Raw genomic sequence first — 18,111 nt, 5'->3', positions numbered from 1 at the left:
AATAGCCATCCAGGAGTGAAAACCATCAGAACCTAGGCAGATTGGGAAAGGTTTTCTACTACCCACATCTTCCATCCTTGGCACCATTGCTTGGATGGTGGTAGTTTGGAAGTGTGTGTCATGCCTTAAATCATGTTAAAGGAAACAGTGGAAGAGGCAGCAGATGCTGTGAAGAAGCCAGCTTTCCCCCTGAGCCAGAGGAAGAAATGGGTGACTGTAGGGATGGTGAATCACAGCATTTCAATCAGACACCTGGAATAGTACTGTTGATGTCCAACCCATCTTCTGTCAGTATAATATGATATCCCTGCAAAGGTTAATCAATTTGAATGTTAATATCATTCTTATTTTCCAATCAATATCTTCCAAATATACGGTGTGTGCTTGTCGTCATCCAGGATTAACAACATGACAAGCCTGAACTTTTAAAAGCAAGACACTTTGTAGTTATTGGAGAGCAGAAAAAGGTCACAACGCTTTGTACAAAACAGAAACATGTAGATTTCCAGGCCCATAATTTACTGCTTTTCCCAATAATTTCTAAAGAAGCATTGAGAAAAAATGGGCCAAATTAGTGAGAAGAGGGACTGTTCTGCTTATGCGTACAGTGTAAGAGGTGATCAGATAAAAGGAATTATCCACTTAGGTTGACTCCTGCAGCCTTGTCCTGGTTGGCACAATATCATAATTTCTTTTGTTTCCTGTGAAAACATACTGGGCCCAATTCACCATTCTGCCTGACTCTCTCTACTCTGTTGGTTAGAAGTTATTTTCTGGTGGCAAATAATAGTCGCAGAGAAATGGGAAAATGTATTGGTATCAGTGTTTCCTTGATCAGTGTAAGGCAAAGGAAAACTTGAGTATTTACTTTTCTGCTGTGGCTGCTATTGTCCTTGGGGACTGCTGAAACTTTAAATCAGAGTCCTAATTGGCGCTCGGATAGCCATGAAATACCAGAAGCTTCAAAAGGAGCTTAAGAGAGCAGTTGCTGCCTTTTCCCTGCTCCATCCTGTGCTATCCACAGCACATACATAACAAGAATTTGGGAGGTAGAGTTACCGACATTAAATCTTGCTGTGTGACTAGCTCAGACTTTGTAAGACTAGGCACCCCTGAGCAAGGAGCTGACACTGAAGCCATAAACCTGGAGCAAATTACACGGCACAAGTAAGTGATTGGAAGTGTGACATGATTTGCCCTGACTCATCTGCTGATATTTTTGCTGCTCTTCAGGTAAGTCTGCAGTGCTTTTAAGAGTTGGGTGTCATTTACAGTTCTTAAAAATCATGATAGCTTGCCAAAAGTTAACATGTCCATGTGTCCATAGCCTAAGCAGTCAGGAAGGCTGGAATAGCAGCTAAAGGTATGAATGCTGCCTGTGTGAGACTGGAAGCAGGGAGGGTCCCTCCTTGGGGTACAGTTGCACATCCCTGATTTGGAGTTTGCCGGTTCAGAGCAACTTGGCTGACTAATGGCTGCCTCCGCTGCTTCCCCATCTCTGCTGGATACTGTACATACTTTGAACCTATTGTACTGTGGGTTTTTTTAACCTGACACCAAAATCTGTTTTTATCAGAAAGCCCCTTCACATTTGTAGTGACCAGAGTAATACTCAGGGTAGTAGTAAGCACATCGTATTAATGGAAGGTCGTGATGATCTGTACAGTGATGGTCCCAGAGCTTTTTGAATCCACTCTGTTGCCCTGTGCTAGTGTGATGAAGCAGGAACAAGCACAGCTGAAGCCACCAGGATGGTTTAGTCCAACTGGATCCAGGGAGCAGTGATAATGGTCATTGGAAAATGGAGAAACAGATATTTTTGGTGGGGTTTTTTTCACACCAAGCATTGTCTACTCCTTTTTTTACAGTATCTAGCATAGCTTCATTTCTTCAGGACAGGACTGCCATCCAGCTATTGAAAGCTGTTCTTGGTGACCATGCATACACCATGCTGGAGAGACAGCACAGCTGGGGTAGCTGTTCTCTCCGTCCTCTGGCAAAATGGATGAAAGTGGGGAAAGAACTCTTAACCTCTTGCCAAGGCAAAGAAATTTGTTCAAAATTCAGTAGAAACAGGTGAACCTTTACTTCCAGTAGAAAGCAAATGCTCCTTGCACAGTGGTGGTTCTACTGCACCACTGGGTCATTGTATGCCGAGGCATTTCAAGCAAGTTTTACTGGGTTTTAAAGAACCCCCAGAGAACTAAAACACAAAGATACCCCAGAGAAATAAACCACAAAGATACCTCCAGAACTGATGCCCTGCCACCCCAGCCACCTCAGGCTAGCATATAGCAGTTAGGTACACTGGGAGGACATCAGAAAAGCATTTTCTGCTGATACAATGTAAGTTGAGTATGAATTCTGAAAGGTGCCACAGCTCTCTTGATACCCAAAGAGTTTTGCTTCAGTGGTTAGAAAAGGGAAGTGGCTGCACCATGTCCTGAACAGTCTTACTGTGAACCTCTGGTTCCAGCAGTCCCAAGAAGGGCTATTTAGAGAAGGGAAGACCCAATATTTTAAGAGGAAACCATGAAATTTGGTAAGATAAACACAAAATTTATAAGGAAATGCCAGTGCCATTTGTCCATCATTGAGTCTGGACTGAAATTCTCATGTTTGGAGTTGATTGTTTGGGGTTTTGAGTTGTTTTCTTACAGTTGTGTAAGTGGCTATGTTTCCATTCAGAGAGATTGATTGTTCAAGAGTTATGCCATAGAAATGGCATTTATAGAGTATGGGATTGTGGTTATGGAAGAGCAGAGAGTGCACCTTTATAAGATCATTCCCCTTCTTTCATAGAGGCCACTGTTTAGGTGCTCACAGGGTGCAAACCCTGCAGAAAGCTATCGCTCTGCAGTGCTGAGAGTAGTACCGGGCAATCCCTGGATCCCTGTGGTCATGCTCCCATGTCACTGCCGTCATGATCTCCAAGCTCACCAGCTTTCTCTTCAGACTCTTCCCTCACCCCCTTCTGCCATAACAGTGTGAGTATGTGTGGGGGTATATACAGAAATAATACCAGCAAGCATAAATATTAAATAGGGTAATAGTAAAAAACAGTGGTGGGAACTACTTACTAACCCTCATTTAGTTATTCCTTTGTGAATTCCCAAATATCCAAATTTTAAAATCATTAGCTTGTTCTCTGAAAAGAGACTTAAAGTGGATTCTGGCTTTTTTGGCTTTTTTTCTTTTTTTTTTTTTTTTTTGGTCCTTGATTAATTTTGTGTGCAGTATTTTCAACCTGCATCAAATGGGATGGGTTGTTCCTTTACTTTTCAGCTGTGGAAGTTCAGCCTGAAGTTGGAGTTAGGCTCAGTTTGCCTGAGTAATACCAGTTTGGTAGTATCAGTTTGGCAGTCAAAGGGCAGCAATACCTGAGCAACCTCACTGACCATCCAGGGTTTGCCCATGTGTCACAGGCTGGAACCTGGCAAGCAATTCAGCTGGCAATGAGGTGTGATGTGGAGAGAACAGAGTCCATCCAACCCTCCATCTGTCTCTATCTTTCAGTGTTGGAGCTTCAAGAAAAGTAACATGCCGTTTTAGTTTGTGTAAGTGAAAAGTGCCCATTTTGCATGGTTGCTTCCTGAATGAGCGCTGCATTTTAATTCCAGATTCCTTGTTAGAGAAACACTTTGATAGGTCTAATGAGTGTTGTGTTTGCGGGGGATGATTTAAAACATTATACCTTTATTTATTTATTATATAGTTATGTATATATCCATACATTATGCAGGAGTAACTTAGTTATACTTCCAATATTTTTACTAGAAACTTAGAAGTTGCACTGCACAGCTGGAATGAGTTTTCATTTATTCATTACCTTAATTCCATCAGGAAAAATGTATACCTTCTTTCATAATAATACAGTACCCTTGAAAGAAGTAATTATATGTGAATATTGCTTTTTGCCATATAAAAAACCCTCAGCAATTTATAACATTGCAATTATAAAATATCTGCATTATGTAAAAAAAAAAAAAAGGTTTACACTCATTAATGCATTAATTTACTAGAAACTTCGTTAAATACTTTGTGTTTGTTGGCACCGGCTATTGTTTTCTGCTTTGTTAGAAGTTATCCATTGCAGCCACTATAACTTTTGATGTTGCTCTTATTTTAATTTCCCAAATGTTGTTGGCAGGATGCTTTACCTTGAATCAAGGTTATTATTATAAGAATACCACAATTCTGCCAATGAGAATGAGATAGTAACTTATCTTGGCAGGCTAAATTAGGTAACTTTTCAGATATGCTTATTTAAACAAGAGATGCATGAGAAATGTGAAAAATGCTAGCACTTATCGGAAATGCAAATGTGGCATTTGTTCAGCTTAATATGAATGCCTCTGCACCAAGCAGCAACACCAGAAGTGCCAATTAGGATGCAGTCATGGTTCCAAAAATTCACCCTTTCTTTTCAGCTAATATGACATTTATGTGTCGGGTCTTTTTCTTTTGAAGAGTGGCTGTACTTCCACCTACCTGCACAGCAATGCCAGTCTTGCTTAAATTTTATTTTAACTAAAAATCTGTTACTGTGCCAGGCACCAATACAGAACTGATATGCCTGTATTGTGTTTTATTACAGCTAGAATTTAAAGACCTGTGCTATATAGGTCAATCAGTGTTATGAATGACAGCAGTTGTTATCTGCTAGTGAGGACAGCAGTATAATAATAATGTTTATTGGACATCATTTTTCAATGATTTTATGCTATCATTTGGAAGATGAATGAAATGGCTCTCTAGCAGACATGAATGTAAATAAATTAAACATTAAGAACCAGTGAGTTCTAATCATCTTTCTTTAAGATTGCACTAAATGGTTGCAATCAGTGAAATAGATGAGAGATTGCATTAAATTGCTCTTTCAGATACTATATCATGCCAGCTCAAACAAGGTTCACATGCATTACAAAACAGCTCAGGTTGAAGGAGCAGCTGGAATGCCTCATAGGCACGCATTAGCTGAGAGTAATGCACTGGTCGTGTACCGCTGCTTACAGTCTTTTATATTAACATACATGGAGTGACAAAGAGAAACCCAAACAAACAAACAAGGGAAAACCTGTACTGTTTTGTTCCGGGGCTTTATTCTTATTACAGATTTATATTAATATATGCCATGGTTTAGGGGATTATGCAGGAGCATAACATCAGCTGCAATATTTTCTCAGCTCTTTCATTCAGCCTCTGATGGTTTTGTAGGATGTTATTGGAAATTCACAGGGAGAAAAGATGACAGGTTAGAGAATGAAGGGAGGTTTGTTACTGTTATAAGGAGAGAATACAGGTGCTGTGATATGGGTAGCAGATAGGCAATATCTGAGAGGCTGTCAACAGGACATGTTAAGGCTGGGTTTTCAGGAGCTGACCTCTTATTCTGCCAGGACAAATCCACAAATTAAATTCTGTGAGCAGTTAGGTCACACAGAGGGAGAGACTTCCGAATCTGTTTGACCTAAGGTACATGCACAAAAGTGAACCTGAAATAGGGAGGGTCTCGGGGTCAGCAAAGACAGATTGGAAATCTGTCTCTTCAAGTCTTTAAATTGCAGCACAGTGAGCACAATTAAAATTGTGAGTGTTCAGGTCCTCTGCTGCCAGCAATAGGAGCGGCATCCCTTTTCATTTGAGGGTAATGCAGCCCAAAGTTATTTCACTACTGATGGCATGCTAGTCCCTGGCTGTGTGGCACTGCCTTGGTGGGGTGCTCCAAGCATCCCTCCAGCAGCTGCTCTGGAGCCAGCTGCAGCCCTAGCCCTTAGCACAAGGCTGAGCTGGGAGGAAAGGGAGGCTGTCACATTTCCCAGCTTCTGGGTTTGAGTCCTGTTGGTCAGTTGCCCTAATAAGAATTCAAAAAATCCGTATTTCTAGATTTCCTTCCCTCCCTCCCCAAGCAGCTGCTGTTGACTGAATGTTACTCATCTTCATCCTCAGCCCTCTTACTTTTCGTGTAGGAATTTTCCCCAGCTCACTGCACAGTGTGTGTTTCAAGAGAATTTTCCTGGAGTGCAGAGAGGAGGGCAGGGGTTAGCAGTGCACAAACCACCTGAGGTTTGGCATTTACCTCTTCCCTGAAACATGCCTTGAACTCACTTTCATGCTCTGCTGCTGCTTCTCAGGGATGTTGACTGTACCCTGGACAGAAACACTCCTTCTGGAGAGGTCAAAACTTGGCAATTTCAGTTTTGTTGTTTTTTGATGTCTTCACCTTGATCCATAGTTTTAGACCAAATTCTGAATCCAGATGACCTGGCACTCAGGTATCTGAAGATATGAGTTGAGGTTTCTTCAGCTTTAGAAAATTTTGTTAACATTCCTGTATTGTTTGTCTTAGTGTTTACTCATAGCACTGTGGATTTTTCCCTTTAATGAGAAGGAAAAAGAAGTCTGGGAACAAAGGAGACATTACTGAGACATTTTTTGTAAATGTGAGAATCCTAGAGACCATGCAAAACCAAAAAACTGGCTGACACACCCCTCCCTGCCAAAAAAAAAAAAAAAAAATTGCCTTTGTTTATTATTGTGGTCTTTCTTTTCAATGCTTTTACAGTTTTTCCTGCTATCTCACTAAAATTCATTGATGAGTTTGTTTTGCTTCAAACCCACATCAAACTTCTGTGCTGACTGGAGCACTGGGGGCTGGGGGCTCTTGGCAGCAGGAGGAGCCACACTGGGCTCCACGCTCACAGCTGCTTCTGGTACAGAGCTACAGAAGCCAGAGACAAAGAGTTGTTCTCTGTCTGCTGTATGGTACAGACTAGTTTATGGTAATGCTTTTTGCTTTTTTCACCCTGAAAAAAATGTTTGTTATTTGATATCTCCTCCAATAGGAAAACCAAAGATACTGCTGAAGCATTCCTTGAGCACGTCAAGCTGACATGCTATTTATTACTTAACTGAAATAATGAGTCTCTGTTGAATACTTAGATGTAGTATCTTTTCATGACAGTAAGAGAAAACAGTGGATGAAAGAAAAGGCTCCATCCTCAGGTTTTATCCAGTCTTTTCAATGACTACTTAAATTATAAAGCACTTTTTTTTTTTTTGTCTGGTTTGGTTATTTTTGTTGTACTGCACATTCATTCAGTAGCTTTTGCTCAGGAGTAGACAGGAGCCAGCCAAGTCATATCCTACACAAATATCAAAAACAAACACTTGAGTCAACATCTGGGTAAGTACCTCATAATTGCATGCTCTTCGCAGTCCAATATCCTTTTCAAAGCATGACACCTAAATCGTTCCTTAAATGTCTTAAGATTCAATAAAAAAGACCTGCAATATGATAGCTCTTTCAAGCCGCAGTGGGAGACATAAGGAATTATTCTGGATTTTTTCGTACTATTATTCATCCTTAGCAGTAGGCCAAAATTTATGGCAAGGAGCAGCGAGGTTAACAGAGGACTTCATTGAGTGTTTCAGAACAGATACTGACTCACTTCGCAAAGGGGAAAAACTTAATCTTATCTTGTAACTGCAGGGGGAATAAAATGGGACCCTCTAAGGTCTCCCTGTGACTCCCAACTTTACTTGTGATCACCACAAACCTCCTTATCATTGAGTGTCTGCAGTGCCTGATGCTTTTAGAACCCTGAAATACTCCCAATAAAAGTCCTGTTCCTGTTCTGAATCCAGCAACTTGCTTTCTGTGTACAGAGATTCTTCAGCCTATGCAGGACTGCCTTTCTGGCATAGGTGGTGTTTGAGGAATGAAGAAGTTGGTGGACTATATTGTGAGGAGACATCATCTGTATTTGGTAAAGTAACACCAACCTGTTGCCTACTGAGCAATGCAACATTTTACCTCTGCCTTTCATACGAGGTGAGATTCTCACTGCTGTTGAAAGCTTCTGACTCCAGTCTTTAAACTGGGAAGTTTTAAGAACCTGCAATTCTCACTGAAGTTAATGGAAGGTATGAGAGACCTGTACTTTATAAAAAATCTGGTATCCAAGAGGCAGTGAGACTTATGTTGTCTTTCCATTAATGCTAGCTATTACACTTGGGTTGCCTGCTGCCCTTTGGTTTATTTAATTCTTTAATGTTTTAACTTACAGACAAAATTATGCATTAATCCTAAACATGACAGCTGACAACATAACCAGTACCACTTGACTTACATAGATGACAGTTAGCTTTCTGCTAAAGGGATACAGGACAGATAATCCTAACAAGTTTTCATTTTTTAGTTTTTTTCTCCAGAATTTAACTGCTAACATTAGAGGCTTCCTTCCAGCAGGTATTGCCGGTGCTGTTTAAGTGGGATTTTGCCCCATTTATTAAGTATTTTCTCATACTCCACTGACTTTCAGAAGTTTATTGCTTTAATCACTGATCAGGTAAATGAGATAAAAACTAGAATAGTGTGATATATAGAGTAATTCCAAGACGTTTCTGTTTGAATTGTTAGCAAATATTTGAGATAATGGCTGTAGTCCAGAGCAGGAGGATGCAACACTGGCCTGATGGATGTGGTGACCGAGGCTGAAATTCGAACTCAGTGGTTGCTAAAGTTCCTAACAGAGCCTCCAAAAGAATTCCCAATGCAGCTAAGGGCAGCCCATCTTTCTGCATTTCCACATCACTTGCTTTGGAAGTCTTATGGCTTTGTTATTGCAGTTTGTCATTGTTCAAATGGTTTCTAAATCCTGTCCAGGTCAATTCTGATGCTAGATATCCATGTTCCCGTAGTTGGCAATTTCAAGGTGGTGTCTGTGGTGCGCAAAGGGAGCCTTCCAGCCAAGCCCTGCTCTGAGGTGGAAGTGCACTGAAAATGATGGAAGGCACCCCAGCAATGTAAGACAGTCCATCTTTCATTTACCTATGCAGCACATAGGAAGAGAGCAGGAGGAATCAAGGATACAAGATTACCGGTGTCTTGTGTTCCTGTAGTAGAAGTGATTTGGGTAAGTGAAAGTCTGGTTAGACTGCAGGAGTAGAAGAAAGGCAGATATTGCCTGAAACTACATACAGGTTTTGCTGACTGATATTCTAAGGGCTTTGTGACACACATGCAGATCCTTGAGGCTGTACTTAGACAACTAAAGGTAAAATGTCTAAAAAGAGATATACAAGTTCCACCCCCTTTCCAAAACAGGTAGAGAGCAGTGAAATGGGATGTAGTGATGAAAACCTGCTTCTACAGTGCTAAAGAATTCGAAATATGCACTCTGTTTTGAGCAGGGGGCATTTAGTCCAGCAATGGAAGTAGGTCCACATCTGACTAGAAAGGGAGACTAACAGTGCAACTATATGATACATCAAAATGATGACAGGGACAAAGCAGTGTCACAGCTTGTGACTTCATGGTGCAAAACGTTTGCTAACAAAACAGGAGAATGCCCCCCGAAGGGAGTGTCCTCCTGCTCAGCAGTGCCAGCTCAGCCACTTGCATGTGACAGCTCTGTGAGTTGAGGCAAAAGACCCCACAACTTTCTCTTCCTCTTCACTTTCTGGGTTAATTTTTCAACTAATTAAACCCCCGGCTGGTTTGCTGCGTGGTGCAGGAGCAGCTGTGTTGATAATGCTGAAATGTGTATGTGTGTCTGTGTGTGTGTTTGTGTGTGTGAGTAGGTTGGGAGGTGGCCAGGAGAGCTGCGACTCTGTTTCGGGGTATTGGCACCAGTCTCCCTCCCTTGCACACTCCCAGCTGGCCTGAGGTCCACAAAAGCAAAAGATCATCACCTTTTGTGTACATGTGTTGCTATTGTTGTTCTAGGCTTCCGCTTGACTGCAGGTTTTTAATTGCTGCAACTCTGTCTGCTAGGGGTATGAGCTTTTTGTCTCCCGAAGCTGTAACTCAGAACAGATACCATCAGGCCAGCACCACAGCACATTCTGCCAGTGCAGTTTATTACCCCATGGGAACTAAAACCAAAATAACTTCTGCTGATACAAGCATTTTCTGTGGGTACATCTGTGTTCATGTCCAGTTTTGACCCTGGAGTATTTAACACCACACACATGTCAGAGCTTTATCCTTTTATCCCCAGATGACTGACCATCAGGTTGCCTCACACTGCTGGGAAACTGCATTAACCATTTATGGTGGAAAGACCAGTCCTTGGCAGTGGCACAAGGGGTGGGTGATAGATGCTGGAGGTGCTGTTTTCAGGGTGAGCCTAGTGCTAAGGCTGAGATTCAGGTCAGCTGTGACTGGTAAAGAAGATGCAATTATAATGTTGATGCCGTGCTCCGAGATGACCGGTCTGAGTGTACTAGAATTGCAACAGTTGTAAATACATCTGACATAGATGCCCTGGGGGATGCTGTTGGCTCATGGACTGTTACCTTTCCTCACAATTCACCACAGAACCCCAGGAACCTTTATTTTCCAAAGTTTCTATAACCTCCTGCAGAGGCCTTAGGCATTTCTAGGGAGCAGCTGCAAATGACCTATAACTGGTGCCTGTACTGGTTTGCAGTCCACAGCCTGGAGACACTGCTGACTCAGTACTGTGCTGCAGATCTGAAAGACATTGCACTTAGGACTGTCCTGACATCTCTTTAAGATCCATAGACCTTCACATTTCATCTCACCAAAGGCAAATAACAGACCTCGGAGGCTGCATGATTAACCTGGAAGAGGTTAATGTCTGACGCTGTTTTCAGAGTAGCAGAAATCAAAGCTAAAATCAGTGAAGGGTATTCTGGAAGGAAAAACAGCAGGGGTTGGATTGTATGAGGTGCCAAAGCAACATTCCTGCTAGCTTGGGTAAGTTACTATAGGTATCCCAAAATCACCATCTTGATGTTATCAAAAGCTACTAAATACCCCCATCACCTTTTTTTTTAAAAAAAGTGAGTGTGTCAAATTAAATTCACTGTCTTCAGGAAAATTTGCTGATTGTAAGTAAAATACAGAGCTCTTTTCCAGGTATCTCTTGCTTCTGAAATTTATTTGTCTTAAAAACAGATGGAGGGAGAGAGAGACAGACTGAAACACTTTCCACTGTTTTATGGAATGAAGGTCCTTGCAAATAATTACTTTGTTGATGAATTGAACATTTTCCATGGGGTTATTGTTGAGAGAGAGTAGTTTTCAGTGGCAAATATTTTAAATGCAAGGAATGTGACATGTACTAGTAAACCACAGACTTTGCTATTGTATTGCACCAACACTGGGAAATTATGTTGGATGGGTGATGAAAAATGTATTTTGAAGACAAATAATAGTGCTAGTAAAGGAACTGAAGCTTTAAGCTGTTAAAGATGTTTCTCTCTACTGCCTGCTAAAGAATAAAAGGTGGGAATTGGGAGCTCCACAAGTCATCAGCTAGAATTATCTTCCTGGAGATCCAGGAGAAAATAGAAGTCTGCAGGCAAGACCAGTTCTAACAACTGAACAGTAAAAGCTAACTGAACGGGCTATTTTCCTTGCTGGTAAAAATGTTTTCTTCTAAAAGAGTTTTATTTCATCATCTCGTGTCCTGATTTTTCTCTTGATTGAGGAGGTATTTTTCAAGAAGCAAATAAGATTAAACTGGTCTTTTATTTTTTTTGATGATAGTTATCAGACAATAATCTGTGTGTAGCAGGAATATAGGTGTTCTTAAATACTTTCTTCTTAAATCAATAAAAAGAATATGGAAAAGTCTTAGAGCAGACAATCAAAATGGCTGGAGGACTGGTGGCAAGTATACCTTGTACTTCACTGTAGTCACTGCAAGGTTTTTGGTAATATGTTGTTAAATCTACATTTTTATTCACTCTTGTCAGAGTAGTCAAAGATTCCAAGGATGCAGTGTTTAAAAACAGGTATTAATGGCTTCTGATATTTTGAATTGTTTACACAGAGTGAAAGGGCTGTGATGGAAAACACTGGAGGTAATTTCAGTGAGAACCTTGAGTGAAGCCGTACATAGAGCAGATGAATGGAGGCTGATGTGGCATCTACTGGGACCAGGACCATTGATTCTCCTGCTCAGCTTTGGGACTCATCTTTTGGATATCAGTAGCAAAAGTGCAGACACAATAAAAGATATAAGCAAATTCTTAATGGCTTGACCTTTCAGAAGACTCTATCTACGTGACTTTTGCCCTTTTCATTGTTACCATCCAGTAGCCTTTCCTTAAAAAAAAAAAAAAAAAGAAAAAAAGAAGAAGAAAAAATAAGTCTAGCACAAACCAAACAAGCCCTGAGCCCTGAATTAATTAATGTGAATATGACAAGTTATAGGATGGTCTCCTGGGAGGCAGTCAGATATGTGGTTACGATTTTGAAGCATCTTTGTTGCATGTAAAGAATGACATTTCTGCAGTCCTCATCACTGCATATGATGAACTTTGTATGCAGGTTTAATGAGATTGTATGGCTTGTGTGTTTGTTGTTTTGCAGTAGGGTTGGTTTTTTTTCAGAAAGTTAGTAGAAATAATAGAAAGAAGGAAGGGGGAACAAGAAAAGGAGAGCTGGGACCCAACTATTTAAGAGATAACCTGAGCAGAGCCCTAATGGACTTTGGCATGGGCCTTTTGCAATAGTCAAAGGTAAACTCAGAGGTTTCCTCTGACACAAATCCATAGCTTAGGGTTACTTCACACACATCATTCTTCTCTGAGCATTTGGACTGAGAGCAGGCACAGCATGACAGACTTTGCAGCCTAAAGCTTTTGCTAGCATAATAGGATGTGCTAGCCAAACCCGAAATAAATTCATGTCAATTTTTTTCCGATGTTTAACATTATTCAGGTGTTTGTGAAAATGGAAACTAGTGGATCATCTGTGGAGTTGTCTTAGTAAAAGCAGCCAGCAATGAAAATATATATCCTATAAGTACATATCCTATAAATTGTAGCATGGGACACTGAAAGGTGATGCAGCTAAACTTCTGGGAAACAGGCTTCAGGCTGGCAGCAGTGTGTAAGGAGTAAATCACTTGTAATATGCAGCAGGAAGCAGAACGAGATGTACTATAAGAGGTGTCCATAAGGCTTGATAATAGCATTTCCCATATAGTACTTGGCATATCTGAGCATCAAAGGAAGGAAACGATTGCTTATGGCATTAAAAAGTGCCAGTAAGTATATAGAATAGGGGGCTGGAAGATTCTGGCAGACTCTGTAAGTGCTGATCCTAGCAGCAGTACCAAGTGAGAGAATGATCTTTTGAGAAGCATAGGATTGCTGTTGTGTGGGCCTTTTACAGTTACAGACACTTGGCACTACAGAATCAAATACAGAATTCTGTAGAGTATTTCCCTTTATTTTTCAGTCATTAACTATGAGAGCCGGCATATTATAGCACCTGAGGTTTTCACTGATGTTAGATCAATTTTCTTTTGCTCATATTTTATTGTTATAGTTATCGGTTCTGAATAATTTCTGAAAGCTTACTGCCATATATGAAACGGTTCCTTCATTAGTGTCTGACAATCCACAGGGACATTTTCATGGAAACTTCTACATCTTGACCTGTAATTTTTCTAGGATTTGAACAATCTTAATGTGAGCAAATGACTTTGTTACTACAGAGAAGAGGAATTATTTATTTGTAGAGTCAGCAGTGACTTTACCCCTAAGCTATAACAAAACTGTTAAAACCAAGTGTTTGGTAACTTCCTAGCTAGGAAACATGTTCTGAACCTTTCCTTCTGTAGTTTTCTGTGGTTTGAATTATCATTTGTTAAATATATTATGACATACTATTTACCACAGACCACAGCTTTGAGACCTTTGTGTGGCTATGTCCCCCAGGAATTTCATAAATAAATCACTAAAAACTAGACATATACTTCAATCTCTTTTACTGTATTTTACATCTTCTGAATGATATCTGCTTTGACTTGGATAAGACGAGGTTTATTAATGTTGTTTATCAGTTGCTAATGGTTGTGATGTGCTGAACTGGAATTTGGACATTGCTGCTTCTTAACATGTGTGGCCTGTAGACCATAAAGCTATTATCCCAGCTGGAGGGAAAGAAAAAAAACCAAAGCAAAACAAAACAAAAAAAAAAACCCAAACCAAAGAAACACCAAAATGAAACAGAAAGAAGAGAAAAAAAGATACTTATTATTCAAGACAGCTGAGCAAATTGAAAACTCTTGGTTCATCTGAAAACCTCTACTGAACTTTCTCCAAACAGCAAAATTAATGAGATGCTGCTTGACTATTTGGCTTTTTCTGCATTGTATTTTGACATTAATTTGATCTGAAATTTCATCTTGACTAATAGTCAGCATCCTTAATATTCATATTGCTTTGGTGGCCTAGGTCTGTGCACTCAAGGATTTGCTGCAGAAATAGCAGTGTTTTGTAAAAGTCAGTGTTTTTCCTTGATTGCTTACAGAAAGTAAATCTAAGAGAACTGGTTTATTACTGGATGTGCATCTGATTCTGAGTCAGTGAGAGCTGTAGGTGTTCAGTATTTCTCATTATTGAGCCGTACAAATACGGAGGCACCTCAGACTTGTTCATATAGGCTTTTGAAAAGAAGAAAGAAAAAATCTCCTTATTCTAAGCAGCCCTGTACAAATCTTCCTGCCTACCCTTCAGACATCATCCATTCGATAATATAGCCTTATCGCACAATACATTTAACCATGTATCTAATGGAACCTTAATTTTTACTTTGGTGCAATACTGCATATGGATAGGCCTGAAGGATGTGATTTTAGATGCTATTGCTGGAGTGTATGTGAACTCTAATCAAGAAGTAAGGCTCAGAACATGGCTAACAAATGCCTGTGCTTGCTGCCTTGCCACAATGGGGCCAGCTGCTGTTACCCTGCCCTGTAAAATGCATTCCCTGTTCTGATGTCATTTGAATTCAATATCGTGCCTTTTGCACAGCTTTTGTCATATTCATTGTGTGAGCAGAAGAAAAAATTTTAATCTGAGTGCCCTTTTTTGTCCTATCTCCATTAAATAACCAGTGGAAAATAAATCTGTTTAGAAGTTACATTTACTTTTGTAATAAAAATTAGATGTGATCCTTACCTACCATAACTATTTTTTAAACCTGCATCATGCTATGGACCTCTTTGGCCATATATAGACTATTTGCCTATATTTATGTACATATACGTATGTATTTCAGCTATAACGAAATAAATTTTTTTAGGTTGTTTTCATTCTTGTTACATACAAATATTTTACTATTTTTCATGTGTAAATTTGGGAAGTTCTTTTTATAAATCAGCTTACTGTATTGTTACTTTATATATTTTAGCAGAAGGCATTCCAAAGTACTTCAGACTTCGGCGTACTGAGATCAGCCATCCATTTATGGCTCCTGGCATTTATGACTCCTGGCATTTAAAAGAAGTATCCATTCTGCAAGAGCAACAATGTGTGAAAACCTGTAGGGAGGAACATGAATAATGGTTTATCCACTTTAAAGCCACTGGTTTGTAAATAGGACAGATGTAACTAACATACTGCAATTTGGACGCTACTCTGTCAAAAAAACAACTGACTTTTGCCATGTGTGAGACATGTACATCACATAGTGTATCATCTTGCTTCATACTTTGTAGATGATGGATTATCTTTGGTGATCTCTGAGAAACTGATTATTATTTCTCAGGACTTTATAAGTTTAGATGAATTCTCTGGAGCAAAACGTTCCAGTGTATCTCCCCCTGTCTTGAGCACTCTCAGTTGCTTCTCAAATAACAAATTACATATTTATTCTTAATTAAAAATAGGTGATGTGTATTTTCATTAACCTTTGTTTATTCTGCCATTGGAGAAAGTAAATAAGTGGCATTGACACTATAACCTTTATTAAACAGTGTAGCCAATTTATCTTCTATAATCTTACACTATGAAGCTGGAAAAGGTGTTTGTGGAATCTTGCCGAGATTTCAAAACTTAACAGTGGGGAATTAAGCTTTTTGTGTGCTGTGGAATAATTTGTCTTGTAATTTAGCTTTAATTCACATTTTCACAATTAATTAAACATCAACCTAATCATTATACACATAAAGCATTTAAATTGATGTATGAAGAATGATGGAGAATGAATAATGCTTTGAAGATCCATTTCAAATTAGTTGTTTGATTAATGAATATTCCACAAGGGCATTTGTGTGATGACCTCTGTTGATGACTTAAGGAAAGGCATGTCTGTTTAGATAATGAGAAGACAAAGTGAGTGAGAGTTATCTCTGTGAATAAGCAGTGTAGAATTACAAGGAATAATCTATGTGAAGCATATTACTTTTTTGCATTGCTTGTAAGAGATAACATACAACTGTAAGTTCCGTAAACAAGTTTGGCATTTGCAGATGCTGATTAATGATAAAATGTGTTAGCACTGTATGCTGGTTGTCTTTCTCTAGTTACAAAGGAACATAGTGCCATCCAGAGGGACCTTGACAGGCATGAGAGGTGGGCCCATGCAAATATCATGAAATTCAACAAGGCCAAGTGCAAGATCCTGAACCTGGGTCAGGGAAATCTCGAGCACAAATACAAGCTGGGCCAAGAATGGATGGAGAGCAGCCCTGAGGAGAAGGACTTGTGGGTGTTGATGGATGAGAAGCTCAACATGGCCTGGCAATGTGCCCTTGCAGCCCAGAAAGCCAACCATATCCTGGGGTGCACCTAAAGAAGCACAACCAGCAGGTCAAAGGAGGTGATGCTCCCCTTCTACTCTGCTCTCATGAGACCCCATCTGGAGTACTCATCTCTGTGTCCCTCAGCATAAGAAGGACTTGGACCTTTTGGAACAAGTCCAGAGGAGGGCCACAAAGATGCTCAGAGGGCTGGAGCACTCTTCTGTGAAGACAGGCTGAGAGAGTTGGGGCTGTTCAGCCTGGAGAAGAGAAGGCTGCATGGATGCCTTACAGTAGCCTTCCAGTACCCAGAGGAGGCCTACAGGAAAGCTGGTGAGGGACTTTTTACAAGGGCATGTAGTGATAGGACAAGGGGTAATAGCTTTAAACGGAAAGAAGGTAGATTTAGATCAGCTATTAGGAAGAAATTCTTCACTATGGGGGTGGTGAGGCACTGGCACAGGTTGCCCAGAGAAACTGGGGATACCCCAATCCCTGGAAGTGTTGAGGGCCAGGTTGGATATGGCTTTGAGCAACCTGGTCTAGTGAAAGATGTCCTTCCTCCTGGCAGCTGGGTTGGAACTAGGCAATCTTTAAGATCCCTTCCAACCCAAACCATTGTATGATTCTGTAATTCTAAAACAGTGGAGGACTGTTCTCTCTTCCTAAGACCATTACGATCCTTCACAGCATGTGACCTTTCGATTTCATGCATGTAACAGAAATAAAATTTTTCACACTGTAGCTCATTGATTTCTCATTGCTTCTATAGTTACAAAGATGAAATACAAATGTTTTATCTGGTAACATTATTTAATAGATTGGTGTTCCAACTATTTTAATACAGCAGTGTTCAAAACGTATGTATAAAAGTGGTTTTAATCTTATGTATCAGAAATGCAGTATACTTTGGCACATAGAAATGTTTCTGTGGTGCAGGGTTCCTGTCCTTGCCTTGGCACCAGCTAAGCTGTTGACTGGTCAAGGCAAGACACTGGTGCTTGGTTGGGACCAAGCCGATGTTCAGTCTGGTCATGCCTACCTTCCACAACAACAAAAATGTTGGGAAGGAAGTGTTGCTGGGTATGAGTCTGACAATTTTTTGTGTTTATCACAGATCCTAATGAGATATTACATAAGTATCTTGGCCAGCAGTTAGCCCTGCCTCTGCTCCCTGCGTTCACCTTGTAGCACTGGGACAGTGTAGGGACAATAAAGGCCTTTGGAGACTTCTTAGGAAAGCACTGGAGCCTGAGGAGCTCTTCAACAGGCCTGGGGTACGTGGCAGGCACCCTGGCATGGCTAACATTTCTCTGAAGCCTTTTCTAGTGCTGTTGGGTCACTTGCTGTTAGCACAGCTGCCTTCTATGATCTTACAGAAGGTATATTTCAGGCACAAAACCACTGGTCTCAGCTTTTCCTTACTTTCCCTTCTCCTAAGCTGTGAAAAGAGGGTGCTGTTTCTAAGTAAGGATTCAGTAGGGTTGAGAAAAATCCAGTCCAATCCCTCTGGAGGATACCTCTGATTCTCCCCAGCTGCCAAGGAAGTAGGGTAACAAATATAATTGTAAGCCTGGACTTCAGGAGAGCTAACTTCGAC

This window comes from Falco rusticolus, chromosome 5 (genome assembly GCF_015220075.1).
Source record: "Falco rusticolus isolate bFalRus1 chromosome 5, bFalRus1.pri, whole genome shotgun sequence".
Lineage (NCBI taxonomy): Eukaryota > Metazoa > Chordata > Aves > Falconiformes > Falconidae > Falco > Falco rusticolus.
Note: the sequence above shows the minus strand (reverse complement) of the source record.